The sequence below is a fragment of the Hypanus sabinus genome, chromosome 6 (assembly GCF_030144855.1).
Source record: "Hypanus sabinus isolate sHypSab1 chromosome 6, sHypSab1.hap1, whole genome shotgun sequence".
Classification (NCBI taxonomy): Eukaryota; Metazoa; Chordata; class Chondrichthyes; order Myliobatiformes; family Dasyatidae; genus Hypanus; species Hypanus sabinus.
Window position 1 is genome coordinate 137,092,319 of NC_082711.1, and position 16,247 is coordinate 137,108,565.

The 16,247-nt window shown below is 38.3% G+C and overlaps 1 pseudogene; it reads left to right on the plus strand.

Annotated features, from left to right (window-relative positions):
* LOC132395873 (NADPH--cytochrome P450 reductase-like) overlaps positions 1-16,247 on the plus strand; it is a 116,680-nt pseudogene that overhangs the window by 24,868 nt on the left and 75,565 nt on the right.

Sequence of the window (16,247 nt, forward strand, 5' to 3'; positions counted from 1 at the left end):
CCCATCCCTTGCCTTGGACCCTGGTACCCTGACCCTTTCAATCTGGCCTGGCACTTAAATAGTTCAGTCTCTTTGTTACACTCTGGGTCCTGGACCCCACTGCCTTGATTCGACCTGTACCGCTCTTTCTGATTTGACCTGGCACTTAAGTGGATTAAACCTTGGGTCTTTCCTGCTCTCATCCTCACTTGCCTCTGTTCTGCCACATCAAAATACCTCCGTTCAAAGAGAAGTTAGATGCTATTGTTTGTAATGATCATTTACCAGAAAAAGTGATTAACAAAGTATTTAGTTGTTTTCTTTGTTTCATTGGCCACCAGCCAGAATTTGGAGATTCACCAGCACTATCTTAAAGTCTTGTGAACCGTAAGTTTTCACGTGGCAGATGTCTGCAGCAGCTGGCAAGTCCGTCCTGCTGGTCTCCTAAGCACTTGTTTGTGTGTAGGAATTGTTAAATGTTCATAAGCCAGAGTTGATTTGCAACAATTAATAACAAAATTAATGATAACTCAATAATTGATGTATACAGTAACAGAATCCTATTATTTATTACCTTCTGTTAATATTTCCTAGGTTGGCACTGGAATTTAATTTGTAGACCATTGCACCTTGGCCTAGCAATTTAGCAATTTCAACCAGAAGTAGTTGTCCTTTATCTGATTGGAAAGGTTAAGGTTCAGATTTTTTTTTAATTGATTTTTTTAAAATGCATTTTCTACAACACTACAAAAAAAACCCAAGAATGAAATAGGAAATTAATACAGTGCAAGATAAACATACAATGGTAATATAATACAAGATATAATAATTGAAAAAGCACCCAAATGAAGTCGTGTAAAGTTAGTATCCACCCCCACCCTTGCAAGGAAAAAAAACTCCAGACCAACCAGAGCAAAATATAGGAAATATAAATCAGAACATTCAAACCCCCAAAACTGTAAATACAATTAAAAACAGAAGATAATAATGCCTACTACCAAAAAAAAAGCTGAATGCAAGGGACTGAAAAAGAAACTTAGTCAAAAGGAAAGTTATGAAAATACTCAATAAAAGAACCCCAGACCTTATGAAACTTTATGTCTGAATTGAGAATTGAGTAATGAATTTTTTCAAGAACTAAACAGGACATAATATCGTTAAGCCATTGAGTGTGCGTGGGTGGGGCAACATCTCTCCATCTAAGAAGAATTAGATGTCTTGCCAGGAGAGAAGCAAAAGATAATATTTGACGTTTAGTCAAACTCAAACGTATATCTGTCTCAGCCAAGAAACCAAAAGAGCAATTAAAGGGTTAGGTTCTAAGTGGCGATTCAGAATGCAGGATAAAGTTAAGTAAACAGCCCTCCAAAATTTCTCTAGACTAGGACAGGTCCAGTACATATGACTGAGAGAACCTTTTTATTTTTTGCATTTATCACAAAGAGGACTAATATTAGGATAAAATCAAGGTAATTTAGATTTGGAATATGAGCCCTATGAACAATCTTAAACTGTAAAAGACAGTGGCGAGCACAAAGAGAAGTTGAGTTAACCGACTTGAGAATCGAGTCCCAAACCTCATCAGATAAGAGATATTTAAGTCATGCTCCCAAGCCATTCTGATTTTATCCAAAGGGGAGTGCAGTAAGGATACTAATTTATCATGAATAAAAGATATTAAACCTTTACACAATGGATTAATAGAAAGAAACAAGTCCATAGCATTTTTCTCGGGTATCTCAGGGAAGTTGGGTAATAAGGGATTAATGAAGTGTCTGGAAATATCTAAAGAAATGGGCATTAGGTAGATTAAACTTAGCAGAAAACTGTTGAAAAGATGCAAAGCGATTATCAATGAAAAGATCTTCAAAATACCTAATGCCCTTTCTATACCAATCATAAAATGTTGAATCATGCGTAGAAGGTAGAAAAAGATGATGATGTAAAATAGGTCTAGAAAGGGAAAAACCATAGAAACCATAAAATTTCCTAAACTGGGCCCATATTCACAGAGTATGTCTAACAAGAGGATTAACAATTAGTCTAGGCAAACTACTAGGGAGTGCAGATCCAAGAAGTGCAGAGATAGATAGATCCTTAGTGGAATTCAGCTTCATTGCTACCCATTTAGGGCGGTCAGACTGGCTATGGAAAAAAGACTAGAAGATAAGACAATGAATGTTAGCTGCCCAGTAGTATAGATGAAAATTAGGTAAGGCCATGCCACCCTCTTTTTTTAGATTTTTGAAGGTAAGTTTTGTTAATTCTGGAACGCTTACCTTCCACAGATAGGACAAAATAATAGAATCTAAGGAATCAAAGAAGATTTTAGAAATAGATATTGGAATAGATTGAAATAAGTATAAAAATTTAGGGAGAACATACATTTTAATACCATTAACACGACCTACCAAGGACATAGATAAAGGTGACCATTGTGACAAACTCTGTTTTGTAGAGTACAAAAGATTGGCAAAATTTCCACAAAAAAGTTCCTTAAAATTCCTTGTAACTGTAATACCAAGATAGGTAAATTGATCATCAATTACTTTAAAAGAGAGGTCACGAAATACTATTGCTTGTGCTTCTTTATTAATTAGAAAAGGTTCACTCTTATGTAAATAGTTTATAGCCAGAGAACTGGCTAAATTGATCAAGAAGTGAAAACATTGAAGGTGAGAATGTGGACGGATTTGAAGGAAAAAGCAAAAGATCATCAGCATAAAGAGAAACTTTATGCTCAACACCCCACCCCCCCCTCCAGATCCCCGTCAATTCAGGACAACTTTGAAATGCATTCGCCAGAGGCTCTACAGCCAAATCAAAAAGAAAGGGACTTAAGGGGCATCCTTGACAGGTGCCACGTTTAAGGTTAAACAACTGGGATTGTTGAGAATTAGTCAAAACAGAGGTGGTAGGACATAGATATAGTAATTTGATCCAAGAGATAAAACTTTGACGGAGGTCAAATTTTTCTAAAACCGCAAAGAGGTAGTTCCATTCAATACGATCAAACGCTTTCTCCGCATCGAGGGAGATGATGCATTCAGGAGTCCCAATTGAAGGTGAGTATAAAATATTAAATAAACGCCGTATGTTAAAAAAGGGAAGACGATTTTTAATAAAACCAGTTGGATCATCAGAAATAATAGAGGGTATAGCAGTTTCTAATCTATGAGCCAAAACTTTGGCCAAAATTTTAACATCAACATTAAACAAAGAAATCGGCCTGTAAGAGGAGCACTCTGTTGGATCTTTGCCCTTTTTGAGTAAAAGAATAATACATGCCTCATTAAATGAGGATGGCAGTTTACCATAATTAAATGAATCAGATAGTACTGAGAGTAACAGGTGAAAGAAGTGAAGAGAATGATTTATAAAATTCTATGGGGAACCCATCAGGACCAGGAGATTTGCCTGACGACAATGCAGAGATTGCAAAAGATACTTCTTCTAATGATATAGGCTCATTAAGTTTTGCTTTAGAATCAGATGAAATCGAAGGGATATTCAAGCTATTTTTAAAAAAAAGGTGAACAGAAATATTCTCATTCAGGGATTCGGAGGAATAAAGCAGAGGATAAAAATTCTTAAATAAGTCATTAATTTCTGAGTGAATTGATGTAATATCCCCATTCTCCTTCCGGATCTTTGTAATATGTTGTTTAGCTTTAGAACGTCTCAACTGATTAACTAGAAACTTGCCAGATTTGTCACCATGAATATAAAAGCGACTCTTACTTTCAAGAAGTTGACGTTCAACTGGTTGAGTAGAGAGCAGGTTAAATTTAGTTTGGAGTTCTACACGCTTCTTAGATAATTCGGGGTTTTTAGTCTGAGCATGTAATTGATCTAATTCTTTAATCTGATTAATCAGGCCTAATCACTCTGAACGGGACTTTCTATTAAGATTCACTGTATATAAAATTATTTGACCCCTCAAATATGCTTTCATAGCATCCCAGACAATCTGGGATGAAATTTCAGATGATGTATTAGTGTTTAGGAAAAAAAAATATCTGGTCCTTAATAAATTTTACAAAATCATCATCCGATAATAAAGTCGGTTTAAAGTGCCAATGTGTATTCCTTTGAGGGAGACCAGAAAAATTTAGAGACCAAGTGACTGGGGCATGATCAGAGATCAGTATACTCTGATAGTCACAAGAATGAACAAATGAAATAAGTTGATTATCAATTAAGAAATAGTCATTTCTAGTAAAGGTATGATGAACATGTGAAAAAAAGGAATAATCTCTCTCAATAGAATGAAGGATACGCCATATATCAGAGATACCATGGTTAGAAAGAAAAGAGAGAATAGCTAAAGCAGATTTAGTAGGTAATCTAGTAACTGGACGGTCGATCCAAAGTTGGGTCTAACCTGCAGTTAAAGTCGCCACCCAATATAAGAGAATATAGGTTCAGATCTGGTAATGAGGAAAAAAAGCGTTCAAAAAAAATTAACGTCGTCAGAATTGGGAGCATACAGGTTAGCTAGTACTACCTTAGTATTATATAATTTGCCAGAAACAATAATAAAACGGCCATTTGATTCAGATATCTTACTATGGAGTTCAAAAGGAACATTTGAGTTGATAAGAATGGAAACCCCCCCTAGCTTTGGCCGGGAAGGATGAATGAAAATGTTGACCCACCCACTTTGACATAAGCCGAGAATTATCGAAACTACGAATATGAGTTTCTTGGAGGAAAGCAATGTCAGCTTTGAGTTGCTTAATATGGGGGAAGACCTTTCTTCTTTTAACAGGATGATTCAGTCCCTTTACATTCCAGCTCACAAATTTCAATGGACTAACCATTATCAATTGTTAAAACGTAAAAGGCAGTAGGCATATCTAAGATCAAACATTGCAATAACAGTTTGGAAGCAAAAATATAAACATAAATCAATAAAATTAGGACATAGACATGTCCTGGATAACAAGGAAAAACAAAAAAACAATAGATAGTGTTGGTACTGGAGAATCCGCCCCACCCTCACAACCCAAAACTAGATGGCTACCCAAAAAAGCAGCGAGCTCTACAAAAAATAGGACACCCCAAAAACCAACTTCCAGTTCCGTAACATTAACATAAGCTCCGTGTAAATAATATAGCAGATACTAACTAATTTATGCACTACAAATCAAAATTACAAATAGGAACAACTTCATCAGAAAGAATATAAAACTTAATACAAAATAATAATCAAGAACTAATCTACCCGTGAGAAACTATGAAAAATTGAGGGAAAAATAAGGGTAAAAGGGGAAAATTCTATATTTAAAGAGTACATATCAGCCGTTTTTTTTTAAAAAAAGGCAGGTCTTATACAGTAAATTGACAGGGAGACCTTTAATAAAAATCTCTAAGCATCCCAAATAACTTAAGACCAGTTGTAGTTCTCTATAGTTAAAGTTATTCAAAAGTAAAGTAAATTACACAAATAAAATCTAAGTCCACAGGAAAACATTAAGTTAAATCACACCAAGTCCAAGGAGAGACCAACTAAAACCCCTTAGGTTCTCAGTAGTTAAGGACTAACTTATTCAAATAGAGTCTTGAGTTCGCAAAAAAGACTTTAATTCGAGAAATACTCATCAGCCATTTTAGAAAGTCAAACCGGGTCCAAAGAAGTCAAGATGGCTGGAAGATTTCCAACAAACATCTCAGCCTCTCTAACTGACTTAAACCACTTATATTTTCCAGTAGTAAGCGTAATTCGAACACCGGCAGGATTGCGAAGGGAAGGTTTGAATCCACAATTAAGGAGCTCTTTCATAACGCCTTTGAACTCGACATGTCTCTTCAGAACCTGGGATGCATAGTCTTCCACGACGAATGGTGTTATTTCCGAAAGTCAGCGTTCCTCCGTAATCAAACAGTTTTTCACCTGATAACGATGGAAACACAGGATAACTGGTCGTGCTGTAGAACCCAAAACAGCTCGAGGGACATAAATTCTGTGAGCTCTTTCTAGCTCGGGTGGAGTCAGAAGAGATTCTTTCCCGAAAATCTCACAGAGAAAAAAAAAGAGAAAAATTCAACGGGGGAACCTGTTTCAGTGGCCTCTGGCAAACCGAGAATTCGCAGATTGCAGCGCCTGCTCCGATTTTCGAGATCCGCCATTTTGGAAATAAGTTTGCTGTTTTGCTCCGTTTAAATTTGGAACAGAGTTTCCAAATGCTGAACGCGGCATTTTAAATCTTCAGAGGTTCAGTCGATGCGAGATAAATGTTTGGCTTGATCATCCACTCAGGTGTTAATCTGATCCAATTTTAACTCCAGCTGACTGATAGAGGCTCTAAATTCAGTCTTGATATCAGTTAAAATGTCTTGTCGATTCTGTTCCAGGATAGAGAGAATCTCGGCAGACAAAGACGTGGGAGTTTCTTTTTTCCCGGATTTAGAATTTTTTGTAGCCATTGTAAGATAGACGTATTGGCAGGCAGATAAGAAAAAACAGATAGAATAACAAACTAAGGTTTAAAAAGGGAGACACATAGTGCGAAGGTAAGAAATGTAACGGAGCAAAAGTTTGAAGTGACTAAACAATCGCCATCTTACTGGATAGATTCAGATTTTTAAATGAATTGCTTAAATTATATGGATTACAACCCTGTAATGATGTTTGTAATGCTTCCTTGTAGTGGAGTCCAGATATTGTTTTGATAAATCTAAAATCATTTGTTCCAAAGCCAGTGTATCCTTGAGGTATGATGCTCCTGTACTTGGAAGAAATGTAATCAGTACGATCAAGATCACTAGATTCTGGAATGGTTATGGAGGACTCGAAAATGAAAATATCATTCCACCTTCAAAGAAAGGAGGGAGGCAAAAGACAGGAAGTTATGGAAATTAATTAGGAAATTAGGAAAATACAACCTTGGACTTCAACTACAACACAGAGTCTTGGCATCTTCAGAAGTTTTCTGATGACTCTGCTGTAGTTGGATGCATCAGCGGGGGAGATGAGGCTGAGTACAGGGCTACGGTAGGAAACTTTGTCACATGGTGCGAGCAGAATCATCTACAGCTTAATGTGAAAAAGACTAAGGAGCTGGTGATGGACCTGAGGAGGGCTAAGGCACCGGTGACCCCTGTTTCCATCCAAGGGATCAGTGTGGACATGGTGGAGGATTACAGGATACGAATGGACAATAAACTGGACTGGTCAAAGAACACTGAGGCTGTCTACAAGAAGGGTCAGAGCCGTCTCTATTTCCTGAGGAGATTGAGGTCCTTTAACATCTGCCAGACGATGCTGAGGATGTTCTATGAGGCTGTGATGGCCAGTGCTATTGTTACGTACTCGTGACACATGACAGTGGAGCCCTTGTCATGTGACTGGGGTTGAAGCTGTACTGGACTTGAGGTGATGGTCTTGTGATGGTGGAATGATGTCATTTTCCCGCCAGTAGAGATCATGTGACAGGTTTTTTTTACAGGTTATAAAAGGTAGACCCCACCCGGTGAGGAGGGGCAGTTCGTGGCTGGATTTGCCAAGTTGACTTCATGCCACTGCGTGTTTGAAGTGATGACGCAGTTCAGTTGAAGGATGAAGTTTTTATTTAATGCCTAAAGTTTAAAAGGTCATTGCCAGCAGGTTCTTTATGATTCTGTTAGCTTGAGAATTAGAGGAGAGTGAAGATTCGAAGTTGGAAGTTAAAGATTGAGGAGAATCGCTTTCTACGGTGAAACGGGGGCGACCTTTGTTTGATCCTTATTTGGAAGGATTTCGTTGACTATCTTCGTGTTAATCCCTGGGTAACCAGAAAGGATTGAAGGTAGTGAAGAAGGAAAGGTCAGTGCCTTTAAGCCGTTCTGTTTCGTGAATTCTTCGTGGGAAGTTCGATGTCGGGGATCGAAGCAAGCGACGTGAAAGAGAATTTAAATCGTCCTGTAAAGTCTCTCCTTTTAAATGGACTGTGAGCATATTGAACTTTTGGCAATACCACTTTAAAGAACTGTTTTGGAATACCACTTTACGAACTGTTTGAACAGCCGCTCAGCAGCTGTTTCCGGTTACGGTAGTGTTTGTTTACTTTTGGGGGGTTTGTTTTCGGTGTTTAATAAACGTGTTGTTTGTTATAAGAAACCCTTGCCGATCTCATATATTTATTGTTGCCTGAATACGTAACACTATCATGTTTGCTGTTGTGTGCTGGGGCAGCAGGCTGAGGGTAGCAGACACTAACAGAATCAGCAAACTCATTCGTAAGGCTAGTGATGTTGTGGGGGTGGAACTGGATTCTCTGACGGTGATGTCTGAAAAGAGGATGCTGTCCAAGTTGCATGCCATCTTGGACAATGACTCCCATCCACTCCATAATGTACTGGTTAGGCACAGGTGTACATCAGCTGGAGACTCATTCCATCGAGATGTAACACTGAGCGTCATAGGAAGTCATTCCTTCCTGTGGCCATCAAACTTTACAACTCCTCCCTTGGAGTGTCAGACCTAATGAAGGTGCATCTTCCAGACTTTAAACACAAGATATTCTTCATATGCTGAAAGTCCAAAGCAACACACAGAATGCTGAAGGAACTCGCAGGTCAGGCAGCATCTATGGAAATGAAAAAAACAGTTGACATTTCAGGCTGAAACCCTTTATCACGACTGTTGACTTTTGTGATCCTGGCAGATCAGTATAATGTGGCTACAAGCTCACATTTCCTATTAGGATATAAGATTTGGTGATTTGCTTGTTGGAGTGAATAGTGATTCCAATTTTGGAACTTTAAGCTATGACACTGACTTCTGTTGAAGTGTACTGTTCCTTAAATTATAAAGACTAACTGATTTTTAATATTTACCATGGAATGTAATATTCCATAAAATAGTGGTTAGCCTGAGGACATTAAGAATTCATGTCTCTTTCATGCCCTAAAAGCAAGACATGTACAGTGGATTCCAGTTAATTGGGACACATCGCAACCAGTACATTTTGGCCCAGTTAAGCAGCTACCCCAATTAGCTGAAGTTTCATGAAAATAATTAAAATGGTATAAAAAAGACAAACTACCATTTAAGTGAGTAACAAATTATGTATTTAAATAAAATACAGAACAGATCAGAACAATACCAAAACCAGTCCAGTGAATACAGGAAACCTGTGCAAAAGAGTTTTTAAAAGTAGAAAAACCTGGGGCAGTTCCACTCTCTCAACATCATCCTGGTTGCACTGGATGACCCTGACTTATTCTCTGCTTCATCATGCCCTTCGTTCTCCACGGAGCATTGTAAAACTGCCTTTCTGGCCATTGGATCTCACTGTGGATCTCATGCACCCAGTCCACTGGAGCTGACTGTATACTAAGAGAGGCATATCCATATCTACCTGGAGTATGAGACCCACCGGCTACTCTCATCTGGTTTAGCCTGCCTGTCAAAGCAGTGTACCAGGGTATGGCCACTGTTACATGCAAACAGTAACTTGGAGCCACAGGTGAGAACTGAGTGTCCGGTGGGGACTAAAGGTAACATTCAATCAAGATGATCCCCCTCAAACCTCTTAACTGCAGTTGGTCCAGGCTCAGAGCCATCAAACACTCCTCATACATTAACCCTGTAGTTACCGATATCATTCTCATGAATCTCTGGACCCTCTTTAATGCCACCACATCCTTTCTTGGATAAGAGGCCCAAAACTATTCACCATATTCCAAATGCAGACTGACCAATGCCTCGATTTTGATATGTCCATGTACTAAAGGATGTTGTTATATCTTTTGAGTTATAATTAATTGATTGTGTTTATCTGTAAATATTAACTAGGGTAGATGTTTTCTGTCTATTATTGTATAACATCTGTGGTGATGTCTGAGCTACATGTTCTGGTTTTGAACCAGACTCTCCTCCAGTTGAAAAAGAGCAATAGTAGTTGTAACAGTAGCTGATGCATTTAAACTTAATTGCAACATAAATCTTCACCAGCTCATTGCTGCATGTGAGCCTAGGTTAGAGTTTATAGCTGCATTTGACAGCTGATTTTGTTTCTAATGGGGCAACATATCCGGCACTGGCTTGTTACAATAAAAGAGAAAGTTGACAGCTGGTTACATTTTTGTTTCTATTACACAGTTACTCCCCAAGGAGGTAGAAGAAAGAACATTTTTAGTGGCCCAACCTTGAAAAGCGGCAGCTTACTCTTTGAGGCTAGGAAGGAAGTTTGAAGTAGGAGGTAACACAATATTAAATGAAGTAGACAAGCAGTGTTAAACACAAGGAAATCTGTAGATGCTGGAAATTCAAACAACACACACAAAATGCTGGTGGAACACAGCAGGCCAGGCAGCGTCTATAAGGAGAAGCACTGTCGACGTTTCGGGCTGAATGTTAAAGTTATTTTGGAAAAAGCCTTTTAAATTATCAGTTTAGTTGTTACTTTAATTATAAAGTTTGTTGATCCTATAGTTAAACAGTTTTTTTTGAAGTTGTTGCAGGTTTGACATAACAAGAAATTATTGCTAGTACTGTAATCACAGTAACTTTCAGATGGCTTTCATGAATATCTTAGTACATGCTATGGGTATATTTTCCTCTTTCAAAACTCCTTGTACCTTCTGGTTTTATGTCAGTTTTTCCATGTTTCTTGATATATATGTTGAGCGCGTATTTCTGAATCTGAAAATCAGATCATAGTTTGAAGTCCAGAAGCTTGAGCATCTAATCCAGGCAGGTGCTGCAGAAATGACTGAACTATGGTCACTTAGCTGCGAAGGTATGATGCTGAGAAGCTATTCTGGATGAGCAGGAGGTCTAATGTTATGTCCTGGACAATATTTCTTTTTATCACAAAAACAAACATGCACACTGTCATTATTACACAACTTCATCTGGAAACTCGCTTTGCTTGTTTTGGATGGTTTATTTTAAATATAAAGCATATTCAGAAACTGGATTTGTGAGTCATATTTTGGCCAAGATTTAGCTGTATTCTCTCCTGTTTTTTCTCTTATGCACTATCTATAATGCAACTTTTCTCCCCCTTGAGAACAGATATAGCTCTTGTGTCAGCCAATCCACTATCTCTTAAGATTTGGACCAACTGTGCACCATGTCACAGAAATGACAGCTTTATTTTCTTTAGTTAATTTTGCAGTATCTGGATATCACTGGCAATGCTAGCATTTATTGTGCACCCCTAATTCTCTTAAAGCTAGTAGTTAGTCCCTATCTTGAACAGCTATTGTCCTTCTGGTGCTGAGCACTGTTGGGGACTAAAGTCCTTGGCCTAGAGGTAGCAGTGAGGTGCTGTCAGAATATCTTGGTGACTAACCGCAGTGCATCTTCTAGATGGTGCAAACTGCAGTATAATGATTGTGGTAGTGATAAGAATGAAGGCGAAGCTATCCTATTTATTAGCCTCCTATGTACCCCCTTAAACATTTATTTTCTCCTTCACTGAAGTATAGTGGCTTATTGTTTACAAAATGCACGACAGTAAGTTGCTTAAAACCTTTCCCAGGCTCACATTTGGAAGAAAAAGTGCAGCAAGTGCACAAACACAACTGTTAATGTTTACACGAGGAAATCTGCAGATGCTGGAAATTCAAGCAACACACACAAAATGCTGGTGGAACGCAGCAGGTCAGGCAGCATCTATAGGAAGAAACACTGTCGATCTTTCGGGCTGTGACCCTTCGTCGGGACTTTTAGTCAGTTAATGTTTGTAAGTTTCCCTGGCTTATTGTACTCAAATGCTGGAGCTTATTAACTAGTGCTCTGTGCTCAGTCTTGAAGAACTACAGTGGTTCAAGATGGCAGCTGACAATATAATGCTCAAGGACCATTTGGGGATTAAGTGCTTCCTCTGCCATCTACACCAACATATTGTAAATGAATCAAAGAAAACAGTGCTGCAGTTTGGGTACAAAAATGGAACTCAGCAGGTCAGGCAGCATAAATGAAGAGAAGTAAGCAGTCAATATTTTGGGTTGAGGCCCTTCTTGCCTGGAGTAGTTCTGGTTTACTTGCCAAAGAAGGGATGGAATTGCCCTAGAGCAGGGGTTCCCAACTTTTTTATGCTTGATCCCTACCATTAACTGAGGGGTCCAAAGACCCCAGCTTGGGAACCCCTGCCCTAGAGGAAATGTAGTAACAGTTCATCAGTCTGATTCCTTGGGATGGCAGGCTTTTCATATGAATGCTAGGTTAACTTAAGCATTATTCACTTAAGTTTAGAAGAATGAGAAGAAGCTCCCTGAAACATACAAAATCTAGGCAGACTGGATGTTAAGAGAATGTTTCTGGAGTATAAGGGAAATGATTTCACTGAATGGGTTTGTGTCTGGAATTATCTAGAATGGAAGGCCAAGTACTGTATGACAATGTAAGTAGATTTCTGGACCTGATATCACAAGGGCTATGAGGAGTAAGAAGATCAGATTTTACTGCATTAGATGATGGAATGTGTTAAATTGTTTGAATGGCCTCTTATTTAACGTCATTAAGCTTTCAACTGTTGCCTTTGGGTGGATTAATCTTCCATTCCACACCTGAATTCAACAAAGGACTTTTACCGGTCACTTGCAAGCTTGGTGTCATTGTGTTGGAGATATTTTCATCTCTAGAATTTGGAACTTGGGAGCATTGTAAGAGTGGCACAAAAATAAGTATATTTGGCTATCAATAAAACTCAAGTACTGGAAATGGGATGATTTTATTCAGCAATTTTAGTACAAATGTGTCTTCCCACCCTGCTTCAAGTGCCTGAAAATATCCTTTGATCTTCCTAAATGTTGCACAAAATAAGTTCTACTGACTACCTACTTCCAGGGACACATTAGCACCTTAATATTCAATAACTATGAGAAATAGTCATCCTCACAAGAGGGCACGCTGCGTTTGGAATCTTTTTTTCCCCCTTTGCTGCACCTCATTGTATCACTTTTGAAGTAAGTGTTTAGATCCTGAACATCTTGAGTCTCTAATATATTTCCCATCTAACAAACCCATTACTGGGTAAAGATATTTGTGTATTTGATATTAGTTTGGGGAAACTCTCATTTTTTTTCTTAAGACCAATAATCTATCCTTTTTCTTTTAGAAACCTGGTTAATGAGAAACATGGATTCTTATGAAGCAGAGAATATTGCATCCACAGCAGACAGTGCTGCTGAGTCTTCCACGCTAGTGGAAGGCTCATTCTTCAGTACGTTGGACATCTTTCTATTCTCCCTTCTTGCTGGGTTTGCAATCTATTGGTTTGTCTTCAGAAAGAAAAACATTGAAATCACTGACTACAAAACAATAACACAACAGTAAGTGTTTAAATAAGAGATCTGATAAAGGCATTAAATTAATTGATTTGTGTTATCTTTGGGTAGTTGGGGAGTATCCTCAGGTTGGCAAACATTGATAGAATCATTCTTTGAAATTTTCTGGGTTGTTTGTAAGAATGGTATCACATTTTATCCTTCAATTTAATTTAATCTTAGTGCTTATGTCTCTCATGTTTCTAGACTCTACCTCTAGTTAGATTTGGAATGAAGGGATTATTTTCACTGGATGCTAAAATATATGTTTTTTTTTCCTCCCCTAATCCCCTAACAAGAAAAAACAAATTCCTGAGTGCAGTTTTGTTTGGAGTAAATCTATTCTGGCATTGTTGAGTGTCACAGAGTCGTCGTTTTTCATACAGCACAGAAACAGGGCTTTCATCCTACCACATTCATGTAGATCTTTTTGATCTTTTAGTCCAACCACAATCATCCCATTTGCTTCAGTTGTGAATGCTGTCACTGAATCACTTGCAATCTGATTTTTTTGTTTAGGAAGTGGGAGAATGTCTCATGAAAAAGAAAGGTTGCATCTAGCAACCTCTGCCATCACTTTCTCCAGTACTAATATTGATAGCTGTTGGGGGTCTACTAACCTTATTGATCAGAGTTTGCAGCCGGTCACAGTGAAGGATTTTCTTAGACAGCCAACTGGAAGTGGAAAAGCACAAAGTAGAACTGGTGTTTTAGAGAGGGAGAGTGAAATAAAGATCAAAACATTCACGTGTATTTAGAATAGGAATGAAGAGGAATTTCTTCAGCAAGGGTGTAGTCAATCTTTAGAATTCATTGCCACAGGCTAATATTGAAGCTAAGTCATTGGGTATATTTAAAGCAGAGGTTGATAGGTTTTTGACAAGTAAGGTGGTCAATGATTGTGGGGAGAAAGCAAGAGAAAATAAGGTTGAGATGGAAAATAAATAGGCCATGATCGATTGGTGGAGCAGATGTGATGGGACAAATGGCCTAATTCTGCTCCTATGTCTTACAGTTGTATGATTAAAATGGAAGTTCAAAGTTCAAATTTTTGAAGATGTTTATTCAAGTACATTATATTTAGAAATGGTCAGTAAATTTACACATAACGTTTAAATAGCTGGTGCCATTGATAGTAAAGATGGTTATCAGAACTTGGAGTCTTGATCAACTGGGTAAATATGTCAGGGGATGGCAAATGGAGCTTAATTCTGATAAGTGTGAGGTGTGGCATTTTGGGAAGACAAATGAGGGTGGCACTTTCCCGATGAATTGCAAAGCCCAGGAAGTGTGTAGAACAAAGGGACCTAAGAGTACAAGTATGTGGTTTCCTGGATGTGGTGTTGAAGCTGGATTTTGGCACACTAACCTTCATCTGTCAGTGAATTATGGAGGTTGGGGTGTTATTGAAGTGGTACAAGATGTTGGTGACATCCCATTTGCCACATTATATTCAGTTTTGGTTACCCAGCTATAGGAAAGATGCCATTAAGTTTTAGAGGTTAGAGGAGATTTATGAAAATATTGCTATGATTTGATGGACTGGGTTATGGAGAGAGGGTGCATAGGTTGGGACTTCCTTTCATTGGAGCTTAAGAGAATGAAGGGTGACTTGAAGGTGTATGAAGTCATGAGGGGCATGGATAAGATTAATGCTCAGCCTTTTTCCTAGGGTTGGGGAATCAAGAATGCACACAGTATATGGAATAGGATTGATGATCTTGTAGCGCAGCTAGAGATTGGCAGGTATGATGTTGTGGGCATCACTGAGTAATGACTGGAAAATGATCGTAATTAAGGAGCTTAAGTCCAAGGACGTGCATTGTATTGAAAGGACAGGCCGGTAGGCGGGGAGGGGGAGGGTCAGCTTTTTAAAAAAAAAAGTGATAACAAACCCTTAGAGGTGACATAGGATGAGAAGATATGGAATCTTTGTGGGTAGAGTTAAGGAACTGCAAGGGCATAAAGACCTAATGGGAGTTACATACACACCCTCGAACAGTAGAGAGGATGTGGGCTACAAATTACAACAAGAGATAGAACAGGCATGTCAAAAGGGCAATGTTATAATAGTCACAGGGGACTTCAATATGTAGATAGATTTGAAAAAATAGCTTGGTACTTAATCCCAAGAGAAGAAATTTGTAGAATACGTTCAATATGGCTTTTCAGAGTAGCTTGTGGATGAGCCCACTGGGGAAAAGCAATTTTGAATGAATCAGATTTGATTCGTGAGCTTAAGATTAAGGAACCCTTAGGTGCAATAATCATAATATGATGGAAGTCACCCTGCAGTTTAAGAGGGAGAAGCTAAAATCAAATGTATCATTACTACAGTGGAGGAAAGGGAATTACAGAGGCATGAGAGAGGACCTGGCCAAAGTTGATTGGAAGGGGACACTAGGAGGGATATCTCTGGAGTTTCTGGGAGCAATTCAGAAGCCATGGTGTAGAACTATCCCAAAGAAGTAATAGTATTTTAAAGAGAGAATGAGGCAATTATGGCTGGCAAAGGAAGTCAAAGACAGCATAAAAGCAAAAGAGAGGGCATATAATATAGCAAGATTAGTAGGAAGCTTTTAAAAAAGTAAACTTTACAAAAAAAAGTAAAGATTTTAAAACTGAAGTAAACTTTTTAAAAAAAGGTGAGAAAAGGTGAAGTATAAATATAAGCTAGCCAACAATATGAAAGAGATAAAAGTTTCTAAAGGTATGTAAAGAGTAAAAGGAAGTGAGAGTGGATATTGGACCACTGGAAAATGATACTGGAGAGGTAGTAATAGGAGACAAAGAAATGGGCCATAAACTTGAGTATTTTGCATTGGTCTTCATTGTGGGGAACTCTTAAAAAGTGCCAGAAATTTGAGATTGTTAGGGGGTAGAAGTTAGCGTGATCCCTTTTACTAAGGAGAAGGTATTTGGGAAGCTAAAAGTAGATAAGCCTGACTTCAGTGGTTGGGAAGATATTGGAGACAATTACTTATAGATGAATTTTTGGGATACTT